Below are 15,042 nucleotides of genomic sequence, written 5' to 3' on the forward strand. Positions count from 1 at the left end.
TTAGACCACAGCAGTGAAATATCACTATTGAATTAAGATTAAAATTAGTAAAACTAGTAATAAACTAGTTTTTATACACTCGCTGCACCACTGTGCAAATTTCCTTTTTAATAGCAGGTGGCATTGTGGGTAGATCAGCTTCAGTTGGATTCAGAGGTTGCAGGTTCAACCCTCACCTCCAGCTGATGTACCTTTAGTCAAGGTACTTACTCTGCACTGATAATCTTTAATGGCATTGTTTCAATGGGCTCATTACCAGAACTACACACCCACCCCCACACATCATCTGAAACCGCTTGTCCCATACGGGGTCGCAGGGAGCCGGAGCCTAACCCGGCAACACAGGGCGTAAGGCTGGAGGGGGAAGGGATGCACCCAGGACGGGACGCCAGTCCATTGCAAGGCACTCCAAGCAGCACTCGAACCCCAGACCCACCGGAGAGCAGGACCCGGCCCAACCCGCTGCGCCACCGCGCCACCCCACCAGAGCTACAATATTAGTTATTTTGACCCAAATGTTTTAATAAATTACCACCAGGTGGCATAGCAGTTAAAACTACTCCTTTTGGCCTGAGAAGGCCCAGGTTTGAATCTCTTGTCCTGTTGTAACACCCTTTGTTACTCACCACCCTGGATTGATACACAACTGGGTAATTTTTATTGGAAGTGGACGAGTAATTATTACTAGTCACTTTGGAGAAAAGTATCAGCTAAAGGAATACATCTAATACTGCAAAACTTCAATTCTACTTGTGATTTAGGAGTAGGAGTCAAATGTCCTTAGTCTGTGCTCATTTGAATAAAACTTGCTGCAGATGCTTTTATTTACCTTCCCATATTGACATTACACATAGTTTGGGGGGGGGCACCCCCAGCAATAGAGGTGGTTCTATGCCTGATCAGGCAGTGAATAGCAGTGAAATTAAGAGTCACAGCTCATAATCAACCCACTACCCCCCTCCTTCCAACCCTTCCATATACTCATTCTGAGGCTTTTATAATGGTTGTTATTAGATGATTGGCCCACCTGGTACTTGTTAACCCCCTCCCCCCAAAAAAAAAGAAAAAAAGCTGCTTCCATGTGCAGCTGTCAGTATTGATGAATAGGTGTGGCCACAGTGGGTTCTTCCACAATAATACAAAGCAGCTGGTCTGAAACTGAATAGGGAAAGGTATGAGTACTTAGAGAGTAAATACTACTGTTTATGCTGGGGGGGTCCTCTGAGTACTGCATTTTGCTTGGGTGCTGCACCTGGTTCTCACTGGCTTATTCTTTTTTGCTGTCATTGGCCTCAATCTTTTTCTTAAGCAGGCAAAGATTGCCACACAGTGGACAGCAGGGATACAGATTTTTTTTTTTTTTTTTTTAAAAAAGAAATTCTTTTGTATTTTTTCCTACAAGATCAGGCCTAAAAAACTGCAGGAATTGAAATTGAGGAGGCTTCGCTTATCCTTTCCAGGTACCAACCTGAAGGAGAGGGTACAATGGCCTGTCCAGAATGTCCACGACAGAAGTAGTAGGAGTTATGGGTGGTGACCGGAATGCGGGACTGCTGACGAAAAGCTGGGGAGGCAGGTGTGGGTTAAGCGGCACCAAGGTGCACATGTCCACATCCCCTAAGCGATGTACCAGCATCCACCTCCACCCCATCCCTGCTCTGCTGTTGGCCCCATCTTCTTCCAGCTGCCTCCTAAACTCATGCATTAATCCTGTTCTTCTATCAGTAATGGATCATTTGTCCAAGTCTGAGTTGTAAGGATCCAGAGCCTTTCATGGCAACAGGGTGTGAGGTAGCCTACATGCTGAACTGGAGGGTATTCCATCAGAGTGCTTACTCTCTCAGTGCCTTGATAGGAGCGGGGTTGAACTGAGGAGCATCTTTAGCGCCTGCCCCATGCTGCCTAATTAATGATGACAAGCTGCTACCACTTAAGGGCAATCAACAGACACTTAAGGCAGCTGGTCACAGGACTTGTGGGAGGAAAAAAATAAAATAAAATAAAAAAATAAATAAATCCAACAACCCCACACACTGTTCAGTAGATACTTTTCTGCAAAGCCATCTATAGTGAATGCTATGTAGTATTTGACTTAAACTGCAGTCAATCACTCATCTGTACGCACGCACGCACATGCATGCACGTGTGATGGATGGATGGATCTCATTTGAAATGTGCCCTTGATTAGCCTTGAACCTATGTTGCTGTGATAGGCTCCAGACCACCTTGGACCTGACTTTGAGTGGTTAATGGTAGTGGTTAAGTGAAGAAATATTTTATACTTCAAATATTATTGAGATGGCAAGTGTTAATATGATATACTATTTCTGTGTGTATATATGTACATATATACACACACACCTTGTCCATGTCCAGTGCCGAATTGTGAATGTGGTAACTATATACCGCATACAAAGCTCAGAGATGTACTTTGATTAATATGCTGATCTAAATTTTGTTGCAAAACATTCAGGAAGATTAATTTCACTTCTATTAGAATGACAACATAAAGTTGCTCTGCAAAGTAAATTAATGTACCCAACAATTACTAAGGAAACTGTTGCATTTGGTGTCATGTTTCCATAACTTAAAATGGATAAAGTGCTTTGCAGATGGTCAGATTTAAAGTTGCACTGATCTCATGAGAAGGCTCACATAACTAAATGCCAGTGGTTTGTAATTAAACTGCTACGGTCATTAGTGGCGTTCCTACATAATGGCAGACATGGTGCATACCATTACACAATATACAGCATATTCATTGCTCGAGCACTTTAATATAACCTTCACCGTTAAGAGTGTGGGGGGGTGCGGTGGTGCAGTGGGTTGCACCGGGTCCTGCCCTCCGGTGGGTCTGGGGCTCGAGTCCCACTTGGGATGCCTTGCAATGGACTGGCATCCCGTCCTGGGTGCGTCCCCTCCCCCTCCAGCCTTACGCCATGTGTTGCCGGGTTAGGCTCCGGCTCCCCGCGACCCCGTATGGGACAAGCGGTTCAGACAGTGTGTGCGTGTGTGTGTTGACAGTGCTATGGAGTCTTAAGCATGCCTTCTGTTTGAATATCCTGAATCGCAACATCCTTGTTCATTATGAAATGTTAGCACAGGCATGGAAATAAGAGGAATAGTAGCTACCGCCGTGTTTATACGACTGTTTCTCTGTGTGTATGCAGCAGTCTCTTGATTTATTAAACTAATCTGTTCTTAAATATGGTGTGGCTACTCAAAGCCTATTTCCCATTATTACATGGGGGAAAATAATTTATTCCCAGCCCATCTAAAAACCCCAAACCACTTTTCCCAAATAACACTAAAACACCAAGCCCTGTACATAAAACAGCTATATAACTGTAATTATATAACCCCTATATCCACCTATGGTTTTTGCACGATATAAAACGCTTCATGATTATCAAAAAGTTAATGACATCGTTATTCGGTATGTTTCGATGCAGTGTGTATCAGAGACAAATTGTTTTCCTTATGCAGTATCTAGTAGATGGAACAAACATTTAATAATGAAGTTTCTGTTTAAAAAGTGCAGAAAATTTAAGGCAGTTTATTGTAAAGAACCGGATACAGTGCTCACTGAGTCAAGATAACAGTTGGTTGTGAGTTGTGGAGGAGGGAGGATGTTTGTCAGTCATTCTTGCACTACCACTGCACTAACATGTGGCAGGGGAAGCAAGCCGACAATGGGAAACAGCTGATGATATACTATTGCCAACTACAGTACATTACTGAACTTTTTGGGGACATGCTTCAGATAAATTTTGTTATACTGATTTTTAATTCCATAAATTAAAAATTTGGTATCAAGAGCCTTTAAGATAATCTTAAAGAAAGTTGGATCCCTGTATATTACCAGCATGGCTATATCTGTTTTCATACATATTATAGCATACAGCACCACAGGTTTGGATGGGGCAGAGAAGGACACAGAGGGAGTGTTTATTTCAAACATTTTACTTGAACAACAGCCCACAGGGAAATAATACTCTCAGTCTAAGAACTCCATTTCCTCTAGGAGCTATACCTCAAGCCAATCTTCCCAGCCTGCTTAGCACCTCTAGGTTCTTTTTCTTTATCGGCAAACACGGTCACCCCTTTATTTTGCTTGTAAGTCACTCCAACGGTTGCACACTTTACGTATTTTTCCCATAATGCAATGATTTACATTTAACAAATCTTTCCATCCAAACAAACGGTAATGCGGGTCGTTACAATATATTAAAAAATGATAGGCTAGTTCTTACTGAAGAGTTCATTCTTTTTCACAGACCAGTTGAAGGACTTTGAGCCAATTCCACAAAGCACAGACAGGCCACACCCAGGACAGGAGGCCAGTTACCAAATTACCTATTTTGACCAGAGACCAGAATCTCCCATGTTAACACAGGGTGACAATGCCCACAATGACACCAAACCTGCCCACTACACCAATGTGCCAAATGTAATGGGTAAATTTAGCACAGATAAATACATATTAAAAAAAAAACTTAGATTCAGTGGAATACCTATTATTTTATTATTTTTTTAAATTTGACCTCAGAATTTCTAGGCAACTTAAGGGCATTACTTTTCTAAAGCCTCACCCTCTAAATTTCCTTGTTTTAAAGGAACTCAAACAATGACTTCCAGTGTTGAAAGTGTTGCAAACACGGGTGCGAATGTCAGATGTGACGGTACCGTGTTCATGTTCTGTGTGCCTGGCTCAGTTGGTTTGCTCTGGAAAAAAGTTCCCTGCTCAGCACCCAAGACATGAAAAATGGAATTATGAAAGTCAAGAATGAGAAGCCCCTCCCATCCTGGGACAAGAATTTCAGAAGAAACAGATGTTTAGCTGGAACATTCCCTGGACTTTTGAATCGACGGAACATGAGGAGTTGCCCCAGCTGATCTTCTCCAAGCAGACTTGGCGGTCATGGAGGCTGCACCCTTGGGGGGGTTAAGCTGGGGGCCTCACCACTCATAAAGAATGCTGGACTATGTTTTGCTATATGGAGGTTAGAGGATGACACTCATTACTGGACAAGGTCAAAGACCATTTGGTACTGGAATACAACTGGGAATTAGGGAGGAATCTATTTTAAACACATTTCCTCTTATTTTCCTTAAGAAGCGTAGATATAATGCAGAGCTTTTTTTAACATCAAAACTCTGGAGTGTTTTGTGTGCATTTCTGAAAGAAAATAAACCGACTGGTGGTGTCTCCATTCGCACGCTGGATGTTTCAGGTCTGTCAGTCTCAGAAGATACAGTATATTCATGATGTTCATGGATAAACAATTCTGAATTAAATAAATAATTCATAGAGTACTGCGGTTTTAAAGCCTTCCTGGGCCATTTGTGCCGTAATTGGAACAGGGGTCATTTGTGACATAAAGGACATTGGTACATGAGGCATTAATAATGATGCCACACTTATGCTCTCCCTCCTCCTTCCACTATGATGATGGTACTATAATGTTTCCACAAGGGTTTACCTTGAGAAGATGTGGTTGTGAAATGAAGAAGGGAGTGCTACATGAGCATTTATGCCTTATCATGAGGTAATTGATTAAAATTCAAACTTGCAGAAAATACCAACTCCAACTTAAAATTGGAGCTTCACTCACATGAATGTGATAGTTTTCAGTGTCCAGAACTTCAGTACCATAATAGCCTCCAAACAAAGGGAAATGAAAGGAACCTGAAAATAATCAGAGGACTTTTTAAAGGTTGGATTCCATCCATCCATCTATCTATCTATCTATCTAGATATCTATCTATCCATCCATCCATCCATCCATCCATCGCTTGAACAATGCAAGGTTAGACCCTTTGTCTTATGGATAGGGTATAAAGCAGGGTATTGCCTGCATGCGACATCAATCCACTGCAGCCTGTCAGAATTGCTGAATGGCTTTCAGGAAAGTGCTGAAAACACATCTCTTTCAGATCCATTTCTCTTCTGATCTCCTAATCCGTGTTACCAACAGTTCAGTTACAATTTTCTTCTGAAGATATGAACATTTTCTTTGTTAATTTTGAACTGTATCACTTAATAAGGTGGCAAGGTACTGCTTGGGACCTTACAGCACCTGCACTGTTTGGACGTAGGTTCCAATCTGCTTATTCTGTGTGGAGTTTGCATGTTCTACCTGTGTTCACATGGGTTTAATCATTGGTTTCCTCCTCTCTCCCCCCAAAAACGTGTTTCAGAGTGACTGGTGATGCTGAATTGTCCTTAGTGTATGTTTAGCTACCCTGGACATGTGGAATCCTGTCCAAAGTTATCTTACTTAACCTTGCACTCCATGCTTCTAGGATAGGCTCTGGCCCACCACAATCCTGACTTGGATGAGCAGTTAAGGAAAGTAACTGAGCAAGTGAATTTTTCTGAATCCAGACATTAGTTGGCAGTAAAACAGACCCAAACAGAGTAGGAATGTGGCCTGGATTAATTCAGCTGGGTTCCAGTGTTTACAGCTCATGTCTGGTGTTCCTCAGTGTCCATGATCAATGACAATGCGACAAGATAGATTACAATAGGGTATCACTCTTGGGTCTCCTGCGACTGATGTTTCATGGGCTTTTCTTCTATGTAATTAAAAAAAAACTAATGTATGTTACATAGTTTTTCAAACTTTTACATAAAATTTTCGTTACAGCAGTTACTGTTTGATAAATTTACAGTATTATCTGTAAGAAATTTGTAGTATTTTAAAATATTGAACTACAAATAGTTTTTTGCATAAAGTAGGACGTGGCAGCCAGGGGTGTGTCAGGTTGGGGCAGTAACCAGGTGTTGGGTAACAAAGGGTGGTTTTACGCAGCATTTTATTGATGTTACAGCCTATATTTACATTTATACATATAGCGGACACTTTTCTGCAAAGTAACTTACACTATTAAGCTTGTAGTGATTCACATTTGGGTAATTTTTACTACATTAGTTCATGGTAAGCACCTTGATCAAGGGCACTACAGCAGGAGATGGGATTCAAACCTGGGACCTCTGAGTCCAAAGGTGGGTAGTTCTAACCACTATGCCACCTGCTGCTTGTTTGTTAAAACTAAACAAAACTCTACAGTCAAAATAAATAACCAACTGGTACTCCAACTCTAAGAATGCAGTCTCTTTAAAGCAAGTCTTTAACCAAGTGCAGTGTAATGTCTTCAGTGTGTGTTTTTTTGCTTGTAATAAGCTCTCCCTCCCAGGTGTGGCCATCAGGCTGGGAGGTGTGTGCTGTGCCTCGGGCTCCTGCCTTATACACAGATTTTATCTTTTTAAATTCCATAGTAGATTGTGCAGGTGAAAGGAAATAACTTTGTTTTTATCATATTTAGAAATTGGGATTTCTGTTTTCCAATATCCCGCAGGAACGCCTGCATGGTGCTTTGTGACAATCTGACTGACTGACTGGTAGTGGAAAAAAAATAACTAAATAAAAATTAAGTCTGAGAAATAGCAGTCATAAAATTGGATAGTGGCAATTTTGGGAAAAATATAATAGAAAAACTACTTGGTTTGGGGAATGTCACTGCAGTGCTTTTCTAATTCAACTACGGTTGATCTCACAGATCAGCTTCACATCACAGCTGAAAACATTTATGCAGAAAGACACTGTAACAGTAATATACAGAAGGTTAAGTATCGAAAAGTTTACAGTGATTTTACTCCTCTAAATTGTGACCACAAATGCAGACCACAAAAATTCGTTACTTGTCCCTTCAGCTCCATCGCCTCCCTCAAATGTCAGCCAAGTGCATGATATTCAAAGCTTTGGAAGTGATGTTGGGTAACTGAGTAAAATCCACTCTACATGTTAAACAGCTATAAATAAGGATTTACTTAGAGTAAATATTGACCAACTCAAGTTCCATACATGAACCGTAAATAAATTTGCTGTGCCATCTAACCAAAATATATAATAATTTGTTGATTTCCCAAGTACTGCAAACTTTTTCAAACACTGAACACTTTTGCACATGAAACCTTTTAACTGTGCAGTATTATAAATAGCATTCGAAAGATTGAAAAATACGTAACGCATACAGTAACAGATGAGATGAGAGAACGCAGTAGCAACTGTCCAACATTTCTGTTAAGAAATCAAATACTATACGTTGTACATTTTAATGTTTTGGGTTTTTAAGCACTTTTCCCAGGACAAACAGCTGTTTTGAATAGATGTGTTGCAGATGAATGAATGTGCAATGATTCACTCAAAGGGACATTTGAAGCCAGTCAAAGGGAATGAGATCAGGGTACAGTTGGCCATGCCGGACAGGTCACTGAGTTCACAGCTCCCGTCTTGAGACAATCTGACATACTGTGTCATCACATGGGCATTATTCACAGTGTTTTATTATGTTTACTGTAATTAAGTTTTCTTTCTCCAAAGCGACTTCCAATGAACTCTATGTAGTGTTATCATCCCACACACCTTATTCACCGAGGTGACTTACACTGGGTCACTCATCCATACATCAGTGGAACACACTCTCTCGGCCACTCACATACATAGGTAGCGGGTGCACAAAACTCAGAATAAACAATTCCTGACCACCTTCCTTCATTTTTTGTTTAAAAGGTACACAAACATTTATGTATATGGCAGTAGGCTTATCTAGGGATGATCATAAAGTTACGGTGCATGAACATTTACACGATACGTGAGCTGGAGAGATCTTGGGCAAAGTGAGTCTGGAAAAGGCGAGTTTTTAGACCCTTCTTGAATGTAGACAGAGTTCCAGCAGTTCTGAGTGAGAGGGGAAGGTCATTCCACCACAACTGACCCAGAACTGAGAACCTCCATGCTTTACCTTTTGTGCGCGGGACCACCAAGGGGGCGAAGTAGATGAGTGAAGCGGTCTCTGGTTGGGGTGTAGTGGATGATCAAGTCTTATAGGTCGCTGGAAGCAGTTCTATTGATGCATTTGTAGGCCATAACCAGGGTCTTAAATTTGATCCAGGCAGCTATAGGAAGCCAGTGGAGATAAACGAGTAGAGGAGATACATGGGAACCCTTTGGCAAGTCAAACACAACTTGTGTAGCAGCATTTTGTAGAAGCTGTAGAGGTTTGATGGCAGTAGCGTAAAGGCCACACAAGAAAGAGTTTCAGTTGTCCAGACGGGAGGTCACCATGGCCTGGACAAGTAGTTGGGCAGAGTCGGTTGTGAGGTAAACGTATACAAACGTGTACAGATAGGGAAGAATGAGTTTTACTGGCAAAAATGTGACGCACACAAGGAATTTGCTGCGGTTCTTGATGAAGCTTCCACTATTTACAGACAACAAATAGCTGGCACAGAATTAGAGAATAAATAAATATTTAGAGTATACAGAGAGTATGAATACAATCAATGTAAATAAGGAGTAAATTACAAAAGTGATGGCAGGAGACCTAGGGAGTGTGTTAACTGTTCAATGAGAGTGATGATGGCCTGAGGTAAAAAAAAAAGTGTTTGCGTTTGAAAGAGTGAATTTCAAATTATTCAGTGTTACACGGAGACCATGTAGCAGTAAGAACGGGGAAATGAAAGTTGTTTAGCGCTTTTCGCACATTTGCGAGATACTGTTTGTTTCCGCACCAACTCGTAACCAAAGAGGGAAACGACGCGAAGCCTGCAGCCCCACACTAACGCGCGTTCGCCTCTTGAACGCGTTACGGAAAACCGGCCTAACTTACTGTACGTGAAGGGCGCGCGCGATCCCAGGAATTGTGCGCGCCGCCGCGCCGCGCCCCCGTACACAGGCGAATGGAAAAGTTACCGGGGATGAGAGAGCAGGATCTATCCGTCGCCATTACTGACTGGAGCGAGCGGGGAGGGAGCGGGGCTCGGATTACAGCCGTCCAATAACGCGAAAAAACAGCGCGAAGCCGCGTTCGGACCGCGGACGGATTTGTGTTCGTCGCCGTAGAGGCGGAGGAGCGGGACAGCGCGCCGCGGCTCGTGGCCGGATCGCGGCGAGGACGCTTCTTTCGAGAAGGGAGGAGAAGACGCTGGAATGCTGGCGCTGGGAGCGACCATGTTGCTAGGTAGGACTAGGAGAGAGTGTCCGGAGTGGCGCGGCGCGCCGTTGGGAGCCGCTCTCTCTCGGCGCCGCGCAGTGTCCGTGTGTGCGTGTGCGCGCCGCGGTCGGTACCGCGGACAGCTTCCCGAGCGAGCGGCCGGGGCCGGAGGGCCTGAGAGTCGCGCAGGTGAGCGCGCAAGGCCCGCTCCGCTGCCCCGCTCCTCTCGCTGGCGGGGACGATGACAAGCAGCCAGCAGCGGCTGGTCACCAGCACGCCGTACCCCTGGTTTACCACATCGACACCGCTCGGTTACTGATCTGATCGCGCTTATCCAGCTCAGCTCAGCTGTTTTATTTTTTATTTTTTCCCCCCGTCGTTTGCGGAGAAAGTGACATGAAATGTGTGTGTCTGACGTAGTTTGTTACACGGCCAGGTGACCGAGCGCGAGACTCGGGGAGTAAACAGGGCTCGCGCCCGCTCCGTCCGTATCTCCAGAGGAGACGGTGTTTGCTGCCTTATTTGCTGGCAGATACTGCGCGGAAGAAGCTCTCGGAAAGGGCAGAAAACGCAACTTGGGAGGGAAATGAAAACAAAAAAAGAAATAAAAAAAAAAAAAAACAAGATAATGCGCTGCCCAGAGCAGAGGTGCACGCAGTGGGGCTAGCCTAGCCTAGCCTGGCCCGGAGGCGGAACGCACCGCCTCGCTGCTAGAGGAGCGGAGATTTGTTTGAGCGCAGCCCGCAGAAAGGGGCCGCCGATGTCCCCCGACCTGCACTGACTCCGCTGTGCCCCGTGTGTGAGACTCGAGCACTGCCAGGTCTAAGGGCTGCACTCCGCTGCCGGGCTCGTCCTGCGTGTGCAGAAAAAAGGCGACTTCGGAGACACCCATGTGATGTTTCCCGGCCAGATGATGTGACACTCGGCGTCGATTCGCTCTTTGTGTCGCTGCGGGTGACTTTACAGCGAGGAAGTGTTTTCGCAACGTCCACTCTGCACTGCGAGCCGGCGGCGGTCGTGTGCGCGCCATAACACGCCTCTTCCAGCTTCATAGTGATACTGATAGTGCAAATAGTGCGCTGTTATAATTCTGTTTTCGCTTCGCAACGCGCCTCCCGCCCTCATTCCTGTTGCTGGCTTAAGTGTGCCCTCCCCTCCCCGTGTCAGAGTGTTTGTAGACCGGGTCAGTGCGGAGGGCACGCCGGAAAATCGAAGAACCTGAGTGGAATGCTAGTGGATCTAGTCGCACACAGCTGCGCTGCTGCAAGATGGCTGACATCACGGGCGCGCACGTCACCGTGCACGCGGGCCGCACTACGTCACGTCGCAGGTGTACCGACTCCGAGGAGCGGCGTGGCCGTCCGCGAGGACGGGGCGTTTGTCGCGGCGCGCGCGCGCGGCCCCCGCGAAACCCCGCGAAGCGGCCAGTGCGTGACGCTTGACGCGAAAGCCCCGCACTGCGTGTGTAAGTAGGACAGGTGAAGCCCGAGGCGCAAAGTTTGCGACGACTGACTGCGCCGAACCGAGGGTCTGACGCACAAATGAGCCGGTGGTGAGGGAAAGAAGAATGGGAGTCCGGCGAAAGGAAAGGGACGGGCGGTGGGCACCGGCGGCTCGGTCAAAATGACTGAGTACAGCTTCTTCTTCTTGGGTACCAGGCTTACTTGTGGTACAGGAGAGGAGGAGGAGGCCTGGCAGTGAGCAGCACGGCACGCTAGTGGAACACAGTGCAGAACACTACAGGTAGAGTAGAACACAATACAGTCTGAGTATATGGGCACTACACAGTAGTAAAACAGCACAATAGAACAGTATTTTTGTACAGTAGCCGAGTAGGACACAAATACAGTAGAACACAGTGCAGGACACTGCAGTAAAACAGCACAGTTGAGCACAGTACTACAGTAGAGCACAGTTCTGTAGGACACAATAAAATGCAGTACAGGAGGACACAACACGGTACAGTCGGACACAGTACTGGACACTGCAGGTAGAATAAAACGCGCTACAGAAAACTGCATGTGAGTTTAGTGTGATGTACATTGTAGATCGAGGTAAAATGTATTTAGACTGGATTCTGCAGTATAACTTGAACTGCTGCTTTGACTGTTAGGTTTATATTATATTTAAATTTATTAATTTAGCTGATGCTTTTTTCCAAAACCTCTTGCAGCATTAAGGTATTTTCAGTTATTTCCGCATTCGTATAGCTGGGTAATTTAACTGGATCAATTCAGGGTAAGTAGTTTATTCAGGGGTACGACAATCAGAGGTGGGGATCGAACCCACGACCTTTGGGTCTAAAGGCAGCGGTTCTAACCACTATGCAACCAGCTGTCTGTCTGTCTGTTTCTCATCTGTGTCCATCCACCAAGAGTGTACAGGTTGTCCTCAGCTTGTTACATATGTGAGTTATCTAGACATGTTACGATTGTCGCAACAACCTTTATTTTCGAGTCCCGACGTAACGTGTAACGAATGTTAGAGTTCTCCCGCACAGCACCATATTTCTTACTGACGGTGTGTCTCAGCTGTTCCATTTTATTTACCGAAATAAACCAACTGTTTTACTTGCTGAATGTTTTGTTTGCAATACCTTCATTACTTTTTTTTACAATAGCTATAGTAGCAAACAAAAAGTGAGATATCTGATGGTGCATGGAAAAAGACACCAGTCCAGAAATTAAAGTAATAGTGCACCAAGAAAATATTTGTAGAATTTTGAGACAAAAGTGTGTGTGATTAGTGAAAAAATGAAACAAATCCTGTACAACATAGCATTCATGTTCAAATGAATCCCACCTCAAATCCCACCTCTGGCTGTAGTACCCTTGGAGCAAGGTACTTCCCCTAAATTGCTCCAGTAAAACTATCCAGCTGTGTAAATGGGTAAATAATTGTAACCTTAATACTGTAAGACAACTGCATGAATAAATGTAAAAAGAAAAAAAAGGTAAATGTTTATGCATCCTTATGCTTTATATTAAAATACAATATCGGGGGATATGTGACTTACGGCGAGGTTTCTGGAGTGGAACCCTGTCGCAACTTGACAATACTTGTAATTTTTAACATTCCTTCACACTCTTGGTTTGCTATGATGGTATGTAAGGACTGGACTGAAACTTAGATTTATACTCTACCCCAGTGTTCCTGAGCTGCTCGTTAATAAATTGAAATGAAAGAAGTGATTTTAATTCACCCAATTTATCTAGATAATCCAAACTTGCACCTCTTCATACACATAAGAGCTGACTTGTAAAACACAAAACAGTTTTCTTCCTGTTTTCACTGTTCTCAGAAGGCTTGGGCTCACATTTGCTGATAAAATGATGCATGTTTTTTTTGTGGGGGGGGGGGCATTTCTTCCATTAGCTTTATAATACAGTGAGAAAACACACAAAATGAAAACTCATGACAATGTGACTGAAAAAGAAACCACAATGAAAAGCGAGGGTGATTGTTGTCTGGGATTCTCCTCGGCCGTCCCCACTCTTCCCGGAGTGTGTCCACGTGCTGCTCAGCATGTTGGGAAGTTATTGTACATTGAAAGAACATGGCTGGTTAAACAGGCATTACTGCCTGGTGTTTTGTGGATGTGGTCTCCCTCCATGTGTTTCCTTTAGACTGCTTGTGATTTGTATGTATATTTGTATGTATGAGAGCAGTGATGTAGCTGTGAACTTGAACAGAAAACCCTTCAGTGTCGTGTGTAAAACAGAGAAACCACAAGAGCTCAGTTTCTTACTCAAAGGAGGTGTACGTGATGTGACGTGTGATGACGTCTGATGACGCGTCTTGATGCGACCGGTCGATCAGGGGCTGAGAGTGGCTTGCGGTCACTTTGATGTGGCTGTCTCGCTCTTTCTCTTTTCCTCCCCTCGGGTGTCTTGAGGTTAATGCTTTTTTTTTGTAACGTAAGGTGACTTTTAGATACATATTTCAGTTGCTTATGAAAGCTATATCTGTAGATTGATTGCACCCATACTGGAAGGTTATGTGTTTGTTCAAATCATTTAAAGATTAATACAGTTTTTTTCCCCACCTTTGTTATTCTACCGCTAAAGGATATTTGTCAAAAATAGTCCACCTCACAGTTAGAGGTATTCATGTTTTTTGTTATGTTATTTATGACCTATACAACATTTCGTGTCTTAGGTAACCTTCCATTCAGTGTTTACCATAAGCGTTCCTGGAAGTTATATTTATGAACTCATGTAAATTACAAGAAAGGACTTTGCAGGCACCTTGTTAAATGGTCTAGATGCTTCAGTATATAAATAAATATTTTTCAGTATAAATAGTGGCGTTATGTTAAGACTAAATGGCTGATTTTTATTCAGTATATAGTGCTTTTCTGCATTGGTATTTTTTACGTGATTGTTTAAATACAGTGCAGTCATCACAGGGACTGACTTAGGTATTTTTGAATTATTAACTGATATAATTTATTGCCAGAACTGATATCAAAATTTGTTCTTGAAGCTATATATGATTAATGTGTAATGTTGGTTTGTTGTATTTTTCTTAGTTTAAGTCAGAACACTTTTGCAATGACTGCAGTCTTTTTTTTTTTCATTAAATCTTTAAATTTTTAGCCTTTTGGTGTCTTGCCTTTTTGTACTCTGTTTTTTCTTTCAATATTTGTCTCCAGTGGTTAACTTACAATTTCAATGGGGGTTATTTTTATACTGTATCAGCGGAACATGAATATTTAATTGAGTGGTTTTCACTTTTCTTGAATGTGAATGATGAAAGTGCTTGAGGATGTACATGGATGTCATAATCAAACCACTTTCATCCTTATTGATGGATAAATTTGTAAATTATTTGTTGTCATAGAAATGTATACCTTGCTGCTCTTCATTTATTTGGTTTATTGATCCACTTGGAGTTCTGATTAAAATGGGATAGATTGGAAAAATGAGTGAGTACCAAAATTTTTAATGGATTTGACACAGGATGTGCTAGTGGCGTATAATGGTGCCTCAAAAGCCTCCTCCAAAGATTGTGGTAGGTTAATTTTCCTGTCAAATGGGCTGT

General features: G+C 43.2%; 1 protein-coding gene across 2 annotated transcripts in view; it reads left to right on the forward strand.

Moving 5' to 3' along the window:
* Positions 1 to 9,620: 9,620 nt before the first annotated feature.
* arhgap5 (Rho GTPase activating protein 5) overlaps positions 9,621 to 15,042 on the forward strand; it is a 50,860-nt gene continuing 45,438 nt past the window's right edge. The window contains exon 1 of one of the 2 annotated variants that reach the window (XM_018734811.2): positions 9,621 to 10,026. The gene's annotated coding sequence lies outside the window, so the exon portion shown is untranslated. Of the gene's footprint in view, positions 10,027 to 10,848; positions 11,743 to 15,042 lie in introns of those variants that run through there. The other variant, XM_029250308.1, reaches the window with a different exon arrangement.

The sequence above is a fragment of the Scleropages formosus genome, chromosome 3, assembly GCF_900964775.1.
Source record: "Scleropages formosus chromosome 3, fSclFor1.1, whole genome shotgun sequence".
In the NCBI taxonomy this organism is placed as follows: domain Eukaryota; kingdom Metazoa; phylum Chordata; class Actinopteri; order Osteoglossiformes; family Osteoglossidae; genus Scleropages; species Scleropages formosus.